Here is a 12341-nt window from a genome sequence, read left to right on the forward strand (position 1 = left end):
AAAGGACACTATCAAAGAAATGAAAAGACAACCTATAGAATGAGAGAAAATATTTGCAAATCACATACCTGATTAAGGGTCTAGTACCCAGAATACATAAAGAACTTTACAAAAAGACACCCCAGTTTAAAAATGGGCAAAGGACTTCTAGAGGCATTTCTCCAAGGATATACAAATGGCCAACACAAGAAAAGTGGCTCAACATCATTAGTCATTCAAGAAATGCAAATTAGAAATGCAAATATACTTCACACCTACTAGAATGGCAAAAATTAAAAAAAAAAAAAAGTATACATTGGTAAGGATGTGGAGAAACTGAAACCCTCCTCCATTGCTGGTGGGAATGTAAAATGGTACAAGCCACTGTGGAAAACAGTATGGCAGTTCCTCAATAAGTTAAAAATAGAATTACCACATGATCCAGCAATTACATTGCTAGGCACATACATGAAAGAGTTGAAAACAGGGATTCAAACAAATACTTGTACATGAATGTTCACAGCAGCACTATTCACAAATGCCAAAAGGTGAAGCAATCCAAATATCTGTTAACAAAAAAACCAAAATGTGATATACCCACACAATGGAATATTACTTAGCTTTAAAAAGGAATGAAGCGAAGAGTAGCCCCTGCTTGCCAAAACTAGAGAAAGCCCGCGCACAGCAACGAAGACCCAACGCAGCCAAAAATAAATAAATTTTAAAAAAAAGAAGAAAAAAGGAATGAAGTACTGATAAATGATGCCACAAATTGGATAAACAATGAAAACATTATAAGTGAGTGAAGCCATAGTCATATATTATATGATTCCATTTATCAGAAATATCCAGAATAGGTAAATCCATATAGACAGAAAGCAGACTGGTGGGGGCTAGGGGCAAGGAAAAATGCGGAGTGATTGCTTAATGGGTATTGGGTCTTCTTTGGGAGTGACAAAAAGGTTTTACAACTAGCTAGTTGATGAGTGCACAACACTGTGCACGTACTAAATGCCACTGAACTCTACACTCTAAAATGGCTAGTTTTATGTTATGTGAATTTCACCTAAAAAAAAAAAATCTCAATAGTCATGGTTTCTAAAGACAGTGTATTGTATCCCCTTTTAAAAAGCTGAGTTTTACAAAATACATATTATATGATTTCATTTATATGAAATTCTACAAAAAGCAAAACTACAGGAACAGAAAGCAGATCAGCGGTGGCTTGTGGCCAGGAATGGGGTACTGATTACAAAGGGGCATGAGGGACTTCTGGAGTGACAGAAATGTTCTATATCTTGACTGTGGTGATGGTGATAGGGGAGTATACATCTGTCAAAACTTATCAAACTGTACTCTTAAAGTGAGTATATTTTATTATGTGTCAACTGTACCTCAATAAAGTTGGTTTTATAAAACTCAGTCTTGATTACTCTTTAAAGGTCAGGGTTGGCATTTAATGTTAATCTACTTCTCTAGTATGATCAGAATGTGCTTATGATACATATTAAGCAAAGCAATGAAGACATTATACATTAAAAATGGTCATAAACAAAAGGCCTAACTGCCAAATAGTCTGAATACTAAAATAATAAATAAACATAGTTGCTCACCAATTCTGGAAGAGGGCAAATAGTTCCAGTATTCATATATAACCCCTCGACTACAATGAAACGTCGAGTTACACGAGCCTTGCGAGGATTCTTTAAAAGAAAAAAAAATAGATGTTTTAAATTTCAGTAACTCCAAATACAAAATCTGTTATGTGCTCTCTAGCACTTTCACCCTACAAGATTTATTCACCAAGATAAATCAACAAATAGATAGACTATATTAATTTCAAGCTCAAGGTTTGAGATCCTGTTATTTTGAGATGAAAAACAGTGCTTTCTTCTCTCAGACATGTTTTCAGGTCACACAGTCAACTAGGAGGCCTCACACACAAACACAAACTGTTTAGACACTGAGAATACTAAAACACAAACAAAACCCTCCAAGCCCAGAATGACTGGGAAGGGACCCAAGGGAACTTTCTGGGGGAGACGGGGGCATTTTATGTCATGATGGGGGCCATGATACCTGGGCTACACGGGTATAACCACTGGTCAAAACTGTATAACTAGGACTAATGTATTTCAATGTAAATTTTACCTAAAATAAAAAGAACTCTAATGATGATGATGATAATCATCATCATCACAGAGACTGAGTGGGGAGTTAGGTGAAGGTTCAGATGATACAAGAGTGGCAGAATATTGAAAACAAAGCCGGGAGAAGGGTACAGGGGGCTTCACTATACTACTGTTTCCTTTGAATGTGCCAGAAATTTTCCTAATAAAAAGTTAAAAAACAGACAAACCCTGACCTCCCTTACTTACCAAAAAACAGATGAAACCCTTCTCCTTCCTTCCTCCTCACTACTGGTTCAAGTAAAACTGGACTATGACCTCACCCAGTCATGTTCGGAGGTGGTGCAGTGGAGGGACTCTTTCAAGTAACACACACCTTCCCACACCCCACTGACGTCAAATCACTAATAAACCACTCCCACTGCTGAATCTGTAGATGTTTCAGGTATGCTGCACTGAAAAAATTCCACAGAGTTTGCCGCCACCTTTCTACTCAAAGGTTTCTTGCCTCTAAGCTTCTAATGAACAACTAGAAACTCAAATATCAGAGCTATTCTTTAAGGGGTATTTTAGAACCCGCAGCTGTATGTAATACTGAAAAAAGTGTCGGCTGAAGCATGCGAAAGTTTACACCATTCTTGGTCATCTTCACTCCGTCCCTAAGTCAAACCTGAGGCTGCGGGTCTGCTGGGAGGTCACAGCTGAGGACCTGGGGGCATCCCGCCTCTCCCTGCCTTTAAAACACAAAGTATCTTTCTTATGATCTTAAAATACTCAATGAAGGAATATTTTATTTTTGGAATATTCTTGGGAAATGGCAAAGTACAAAAAAGAATTTAACAAATGAGCTCGTTACACCACACACTGGTAACTTTTTCTTGTAAATACATATCTTTGTAAATTACCTTGTTCAAATCAGGATTTTACTGCAATCGTTCTAGGACCTGAGTTTTTAAAATATTATGTTGTGAACATTCTCACATTATTTAATATTATTTAAACCATGATTTTAATGGAGATTTAATATTCCACCTTGTAGATACACCGTAAATTATTTAACTGTTCCCACAGTGCTGGATTTAGGTTGTTTCCTTCATTTTGTTTTTTTACATCACGTGAATACCCTTCGATCTCTGACACCATTTCTGATTCTCTTCTAAAGATAGCACTCCAGAGGGTATAGATATTTAAGAATCCCAGAATATACCTGCCCATTTACCCTCTAGAAAGGCTGTGCCAACTGAAGCTCTCCTCAGAGTTTTTGGAAGGCCCCCTGTACATCAGTGTGGCACTGATTATTACCATAAAAAGTTTTCCCTAATTGGACAGGCAAAAACTCTTACCCTAATTTCTGTAACTGTTAGTGAGGTCAGACTATTTTCTATTTGCTCAGTTATCTGCATTTCTTCTATGAACTGCTGTTTTTACTTATTATCTTTTTTTTTAAGAAGGATTAATATGGGATAAGAGAACTCTATAAGAAAAGGAATGAAAAAACATATGAACTCCATTAGTTGGGAAACTGACAAAAAGAGTTTGATCCAAACTCAGATTATTTAACTTACTTTCAAAGGAAATATAAGCATCTAAGTACAAAATATTTAAAAATTTAACATTTATTATTTTTGTGAAAACAAAATTAAAAAAGAATTATTTCTAAAAACCAAAATGTAAAGTAATTTAGAAAGCCTACTCTTGGCAGGAATATGTGGTATAAATTAATTAGTAAAAAGGTAAAAACTATAAAATGGAAATAAATTTTAAGATAACTTTATTTCTTGTTATTCATTAAAAAAAAGTTCCACAGATTATAAATCTTATACAACACACACACAGAACTTGAATATGTTGTCTTCCAAATTTGTACAATGCTAACTTGGCGAAATAACTCTACAGCAGACTGGTTCATTGGTCACACTTTCTAAGGCAGTGTTTTTCAATACGGTAGCATTCTATTACTGAATCAGAAAAGGGACATCTTTTTACAATCTGTAGAAAGAATTCATTGGTGGAACGGTCTCAATTTTAAGATTTTCCCTATAGATTCTTCTAAATTGTATACTTATAAAACACTGTCTGTAGCACACCTAGCATAAAATAGCAGAAGTCTATGCGTATTCACCACAAGAATGTGTATAATCATGAAGTGCTGCTCTTAGGCTATCACCTAAACAAAGATGACAGAATCCAAAAGGAATAATTCAAATATCTGGGAAAATGGAAATTAACACAAAATTAAGGATGTGATGAGCATTTTTATCAGTTACTCTAGTAACGGATGAGTTACACTGGGAAAGTCCACTTGAAAGTGGTGTTTGAGACAAAGGATGTGGTGACCAGGTTCCCAGTACACTTCACACACAGTGGTTCCTGCTGCAGAACCACAGACCACAGAACTACCTTCTCTGTTCATGTTGTCAGGGGCAAATAAATGCTAATTCTAACAGTGATGCTTTGAACACGTTTCCTCGGTTCCACTCTCTATCAGAACAACAAGGAGCAAGTTCCACCTGCCTAATTCCCTCCCTGTCCCAAGGGACTACACAGGTGCTTGAGAAGAAGTGTAAATAGGTTGCAACGTAGAAGGAAACCATGCTTGAGGCAGCTGCTTCCCACAGGGAGCAGCTGCTCAGAGATCTGGGATGAGGTTGGGGTAGGGAGAAAGAGTCTTCACTTTGTTCATAAATTCATTAATTAAGATCTGCCGCCATGGTTTCTTCTGGTGAATCGATACATGATTTATTCTGATATGAATAAGCCTATTTTGAATTCACTAGATACATCTTGTTAATGCCCTAATGAGTTCTGTTGTTACTTCTGTAGAGTTGAGTGTACATCCCTCCACCCCCAAAATGCATGCTGTTTTTCTCTCTCTCTTTTAGAAAGCTGCCTAGATAACCTTCCCCCAAATTTGCCATATATAATTATGGCAATGATGAGGCAATTACTATCAGGCTTGACTCTCTAATCTGAGGTACATTTAATAAGCAGAAACACCCTTATTTAATGTCCACATGTGATCCACAGGCAAGTTTTCATGACAAATTACCATTTCATTTATAATTTAGCTGGTTAGAAAGTACAAAAGAACTGTGTAATTTTCTTCAAAAGAATCATACCTTTTGATCTTCAATCTCTTGTTCTTTCAATAGTCGCTGCAGGTCATCCATATCATTATGGTTAAATAGCTTAATGTCACTACGTGATGCCTGTAATCCCTTCTGAATAGCAAAGCAGGCAGCTTTATCTCTGCAAGGAAGAAAGACCCACCAAATTGGGGTTTAAAGGGTCTTGTCAACATTCTCAGAAAAGGAATGCTTGCTTTTGTAAGTTGACCAACATCCACTTGTTAAACTGAACATGGCAAATAAATAAAACATGTTTGAACATTAATATATTATTGTTTGCACTTCACTCTGCAAACCTTTCCACATAACTACCATACTGATTCTGTTCTACGAAGCAAGCTCTTGCCATATTTTGACCTCTGAGAAATCAGCATGCATCTTACTATATAGATGGCATATTAGTTTATTCAAAGTACTTTTCTCTTTCTGAAAAATAAATGAAATATTGGTGCATCTCACCATCAGTGGCATCTCTGATTTGACAGGCCACCACTCTGCCATTACTTTGCCATCAAAAGGAATACTGGGTTACTGACTCTACATAACCCAGGGGAGAACTCTGAGTCATGCAGATTAATCTTCAGTAAGATCTCCTAAATTGAGTTAATGGGGGGCAGGATATATTTCTTAAATTAAGTGTATTATTTAAAAGTACATGCAACACTTCTACTTCTGAGAAAATAGACATATTTTCCCTATTTTTCTCACTGGGTACAACCAAAAATCCTGGACATCATGTATAAGACAAACATAAGATGATGCTGAAAAATGGAGAGAAAAGGCAGACCAGCGAGGGATCTGAGAAATGACATGAAACAAGTTCCTGGAATTTCCTAACTTGGAACTGATGCAGCTGGCAAACTGGAAATGCCAACAGGCGAGACAGAAAAGCTCTGACAAAAGTCTGCTCTCTGTAGCCAAACGGACAGGAAAGGGGGCAGCCCAGCAAAGGTCTCTACTGCAGCCAAACCACAGAAAAACCTGGGCCTGTCCCCTCCACACTAGCAAAGGCTGAGAGGGGGACCCAGACTCTAGCCTTCACGAGGCCATAACAAGGCTCCCCAATACCCCTGTGGGAGCTGTCAGAGAAGGGAGCCAGAACTTGTATCTCCGTTGGGTAGTAACAAGTGGCTCCCACTGTGGTGTTAGTGAAGACCATGTGGAGAGACCTAACTTCCAATCTCCTGCAGGGAGAGACACTCTCCCCTGCCTATGCTTAGGCTGTGTTAGGGGAGGCTCAGACAAGAGTAGGACTCTCACCAACAACCAGAAGAAATGAAAATAACCCCACCTCAGTGTCAGTGGAGGCCCCGTGGGGACCCTGGACTTGTACTTCCACCTGACAGTAATGAGGCAGCAGTGCCCCCCTGCCCTTGTTGGAAGACTGTCAGAGAAAGCCAATTCAAACAGAAAGTTTAAATAAAGCATAAACTATAACAGCATAATATGAAACTGTTCATGTTTCACTTGTCATACCAATAACCAGAAAATATCAAACAATGAAAAAAAAAAGAAAAAAAAACAATTAACAAATGCCAGTACTAAGATGACAGAGTTGTCAGGATGATCTGATAATGACTTTAAAACCATCATGATAAAAATGTTTCATGAGTAATTATGAACATGCTTGAAACAAATGAAAAAACAGGAAGCTGCAGCAGAGAAAAGGAAGATACAAAGAAGAATCCTGTGGGGATATTAGAACTAAAAAGCAAAATAGTCAAAAGAAAAAGCATAGTGGATGAATTCAGCAGCAGAATGGAGAGAGGAAAGAATCAGTGAGCTGAAAGATGTAACAGTAGAAATCAAGTCAATGTAAATCGCAGAGAGAAAGTAGACTAGAAAGGAAAGAACAGTCTCAGGGACCTGTGAGACTACAGTAAAATATGCAACATTCAAGTCTGTAGAGTTCTAAAGAACAGAATGAGGGTGGGACTAAAAAGGTACTTAAAGAAATAATGGCTGAAAACCTATAGATTAAAGAAGAGGTGTAAAACTATAGATTAAAGAAGCTGAGCAAAATTCTTGCAGGTAAACCCAAACAAATAAATGCCAATTCAATTATAGTCAAACTTCTGAAAACTAATGACAAAGAAAAAAATCTTGAAATCAGCACAAGAAAAATGACACCTTACATGTAAGAGAAAAGCAATTTGAGTGACAGTAGATTTCTCATCAGAAACCATGAACACCAGAAAAAAGTGTCCCAATGTATTTCAAATGCTGAAAAAAAAAGACCTGGCAACCAAGAATCCAAAACTAGCAAAAATATCCTTTAGGAATGAGGGGGAGAAGACATTCTCAGTTGAAAAAAAAACTAAGAGACTCTGTCCCAAGCTGACTTCCCCTAGAGGAATGGCTAGAGAAAGCTCTCCACATAGAAAAAATAAATAAATAAAAGAATCTTAGATTATCAGGAAGGAAGAAAGAATACTGTAAAAAGTATGAACAAACACACTAGGCTTTTCTTCCCCTCTTGAGTTTTCTAAGTCATTGTGGATGGTTAAAGTAAAAATTATAACACTATCTGATGTGGTTCTCAAAGTGTTTACAGGAAATACTTAAAACAACTGTATTATAAATAAGGAGAGTAAGGGGATGTAAAAGAAGATAAAGGATTCTATAACTGAACTGGTAAAATAACACCAGTAGAATGTGATAACTTATGCGTACATACAACATCATACTTACAGCAATGACTAAAAAACTATACAAAGGGAAACACTTGAAAACAAATAAATAAAATAAATAAGATAAATAAAAATGGAACTCCAAAACTCATTCAATTAACCCTGAGAAAGGCAGGAAAAAGAAAAAAGAAAACAAAAAACAGAGAGAACAAATAAGAAACAAAAAATAAAAATTGGGAGGTTAAGATCCCATATATCAATAATTACATTAAATGTAAATGGCTAAAATATACAATTTAAAGACAGAGTGGCAGAGTGGATTAAACATGCTGCCTATAAGAAATTCACTTCAAATGTAATGAGATGGGTAGTAAGGGAATGTGTGTGTGTAGGGCGCACTGAGGGCGCACATGAGCACACACATGTAGTTTTATATATATATATATAGTTATATGCTATATATATGTATGTATGTTATATACAATAATATAGGTAGTAAGGGTATACATATATATTACATACAATAAACACATGCAAACATTCAAAAGGGAAAGCAGAGTGCCTATGTTAATATCTGATAAAGTAGACTTTGGAACAAAGAAAATTACCAGAGACAGAGAAGGATGTTATATAATGATAAAAAGACTCAATTAACCAGGAAAACTTATCCTAAATATGCACCAAATAACAGAGCTACAAAAGATAAGACACAAAAACTGATAAAAGTGAAAGAAGAAACTGACAAATTACAACAACTGACAGAACTACCAAACAGAAAATCAGCAAGGATATAGAACTCAATAACACCATCAACTAGGAAGATCTAATTGTCGTTTATAGAACACTCCATTCAGCAGAATATTTTTTTTCTATTTAATGATAATGACAAAAAAAAAATTTCTCTCAAAAGGTAAATAAAGTTTCATATGTAAATTGCTTTTTGTCTCACTAAAACTTTTATATAAGTATACCTTAGGAAGTTGACATGCAAAACTAGCACTCTCTCTTACTGGATTAAAGGATAGAAGTGGCAAATGAACAATTTGTATGTTTTTTCTGGTTTTTAATTTGCATATCAGTGACTTTTAAAAAATAATGATCAGTGTAACATTTGATCATTGAATACTATTATATGAAAAACAGAAATGTATAAAGAAGGAAATTAATCACATGTGTCCTATCATGGAGTGATACCTTCTCACTGGTGTCCTCACGTGGCCTTTTCTCTGTATTTGCCAGAATATTCTTTTTTAAGTGACTATGGAACATATTCCAAGATAGACCACATCATGAGCCATAAAACAAACTGTAACAAATTAAAAATTTCCAAATGCTTGGAAACTAAACAACACACTTCTACATAACTCATGGGTCAAAGAGAAATAAAACACAAAAATGAACTAAACGAAAATGAAAATAAACGCATCAAAATTTGTGGAACACAACTATAGCAGTGATGACAGGGAAATTCATAGCACTAATACATTAGAAATGAGGAAAAGTCTCAAATCAGTAATTGAAGTTCTCACCTCAAGAACCTAGAAAGAGCAAACTAAACTGCAAATGAGCAGAAGGCAGGAAATAATACCAGAAATCAGTAGAAATGAAAACAAAAATACAACGTAGAAAAATCTATGAAACAAGGAGCTGATTCTTTGAAAAGATCAATAAAATTGACAAATCTCTAGCAAAAATGACAAAAAAGAGAGCAGACAGAAATTACCAGTTAGGAAGGAAACAGGGATCTGCAGACATTAGAAGGATAGTACGGGAATATCACAAACAATGCTACACATACAAATTTGACGATTTAGAAGAAATGGACCAACTCCTTGAAAAACACAAACTACTTCAACTCACTCAATATTTGAATAGCCTTACAAGTACTAAGGAAATTAAATTCATAGTAAAAATACTTCCAAAAAAAAAAAAATCTCGAGGTCCAGCTGTTTTTACTGGAGAACTCTACCAAACATTTAAAGAATTAACAACAGTTTTATACAGTTTCTCCAGAAAATAAAAGAGGGAACACTTTCAAATTGACTTTATGAAGTATTACCCTGATGCCAAGACCAAAGCCTAAAAACAGTAAGTATGGTAGCATCAGGGAAATATAGACTAAAACTACAATGAGATATCTGTACACACCTATGAGAATGGCTAAAAAAAAAAAAAAAAAAAAAAAAAGGCGACAACACCAAATGCTCCTGAGGATGTTGGAGAAACTAGATCACTTATACACTGTTCATGGAAATGTAAAATAATACAGCCACTCTGGAAAAGTTTGGCAATTTCTTAAAAAACTTAACGCACAATACTTTATGACCAGCAACTGCATTCCTTGGCATATACCTCAAAGAAATGAAAACTTATGTTCACAGAAAAAGCTATACATGAATATTTACAGCACCTTTATTTGTAATAGCCCCAAACTAGAAACAACTCTGATATCCTTAATAGGTGAATGGTTCAACAAACTGTGGTGTATCCATACCATGGAATATGACTCAGCAATCAAAAGGCACAAACTCTTGATTCACATAACAACCCTGGAGAATCTCCAAATAATTAATGCTGAATAAGAAAAGCCAATCCTCAAATGTTTTACCTACTGTATGACTCACATTTGTACAATCTTTTTTTTTTTTTTTAAATCTATTTATTTATTTTTGGCTGTGTTGGGTCTTTGTTGCTGCGCATGGGCTTTCTCTAGTTGGCGGCGAGCGGGGGCTACTCTTCATTGCGGTGCGCAGGCTTCTCATTGCGGTGGCTTCTCTTGTTGCAGAGCACGGGCTCTAGGCATGCGGGCTTCAGTAGTTGTGGCTCGCAGGCTATAGAGCGCAGGCTCAGTAGTTGTGGCGCACGGGCTTAGTTGCTCCGTGGCATGTGGGATCTTCCCGGACCAGGGCTCGAACCCATGTCCCCTGCATTGGCAGGCGGATTCACAACCACTGCGCCAACAGGGAAGTCCCTGTACAACAATCTTGAAATCATGAAATTACAGAAATGGAGAACAGATTAGTGGTTGCCAGGGGCTAAAGAGTGGGTAGGGTAGAAGGGATATGGGTGTGGCAACAAGAGGGATTATCTTGACTTTATCAATGTCAACATCCCACTTTTCAAACTGTATTACAGTTTTGCAAGAGGTGACCATTGGGGAAGACTGGGTAAAGGGCACATAAAATCTCTGTATTATTTCTTACAAGTGTATGTGAATCCACAATTATCTCAATATAAAACATTTCATTAGAAAAAGGTACACAAAGTAATATAAAGACAGAGTGACAAGGAAAGACTTAGGTATATAAACAACCATTGTTCTGAGACCTACTGGCAAAGCATTATCACTGTTTACTACAAAAGAAAGAAAATAAAACATCGAACATATTGTCTATGCCTAATGAATTTATCAAAAACAATTTGTCAAATAATTTACTAAACACCATTTTTACCTCTAGTGTTCCTACTTTCAAATGAATTTCAGGTGGAATATTTAAAATTATGTATAAGGGAATAATTAAGTTGTCTAATGACTCATTAGAAACTGAAGTTCTAAGACACCAGGCATAAGATTTGAAAGTGAGTTTAGACTAGGTTTCCTAGCAGTGAAAACCAAAAGGACAATATAGTATTTATTATCTGACAAAGGAAGCATACAAGTTCAACTGTAACTGTAAACTTCTTCTGGACTTTAAACTCAAAAAGGAATTTATGGTGGGGGCTTGTATAAAGCGATATTGGCTGACACTGTATTGTAGTTGTCTGCAACTATGCTTTATTAAAAACCTAGAATCACTGTTTAAATCACTGACTCTCAAATTTGTGATGAGTCTTTATTATTATTGATTTTTTAAACTATGTGCAAGAAATTAATAGAAACATTCATTTTCATGGTCACATTGGGAAACAATTCTACTCAGGCCCAGGCCATGTGCTGGAGTGCTCCCAGGTAACTGTCACAGGGCTGTGGGGAAGAATGGGACACAAGCGTGCTGAAAACCCCCAGGAAGAGCCAGCCCTGCAGCGTGTGCTTGAGCTTGTTGCACTACAGGTGCTCCGACAGTGAGTGAGAAGCAGCAGGATGGTACAGGGACTGAGGTGAGCCAGGCTCTGAAGTCCAGTCACTTGGACCCCTCTTTTTCGCTCCAGCCTCCATTCATTCTCTTACTGAAGGTATTTACTGAGCACCACTAAATGGCACATGCTATCCTAGGCAACGGGCTGGTATGAACCGTTGAAAGTGGTGTAAAAGAGTACAGTGAGCGTGAGGCAAGCTGAGCCAAGAGCAGACGGTGCGGGCGCACATGAGCACACACGCACACACCTGCATATGTAAGTTAAGGGAGGCTTGAGAAACAGTGATTTTGACAGGCACGTAAATGCCTGCATGGTCATGGATTCACAAGGATACCAAACTCCTCTGGCTGTAAAATTTTCTCCACATGCAGCAAGGGGTCTTGACCTGGTCTGAGAGC

The 12341-nt window shown here is 36.8% G+C and overlaps 1 pseudogene; it reads right to left on the reverse strand.

Moving 5' to 3' along the window:
* The window catches only part of LOC130708510 (serine palmitoyltransferase 1-like), a 55205-nt pseudogene that overhangs the window by 19165 nt on the left and 23699 nt on the right, over positions 1–12341 (reverse strand).

This window comes from Balaenoptera acutorostrata, chromosome 6 (assembly GCF_949987535.1).
Source record: "Balaenoptera acutorostrata chromosome 6, mBalAcu1.1, whole genome shotgun sequence".
Classification (NCBI taxonomy): domain Eukaryota; kingdom Metazoa; phylum Chordata; class Mammalia; order Artiodactyla; family Balaenopteridae; genus Balaenoptera; species Balaenoptera acutorostrata.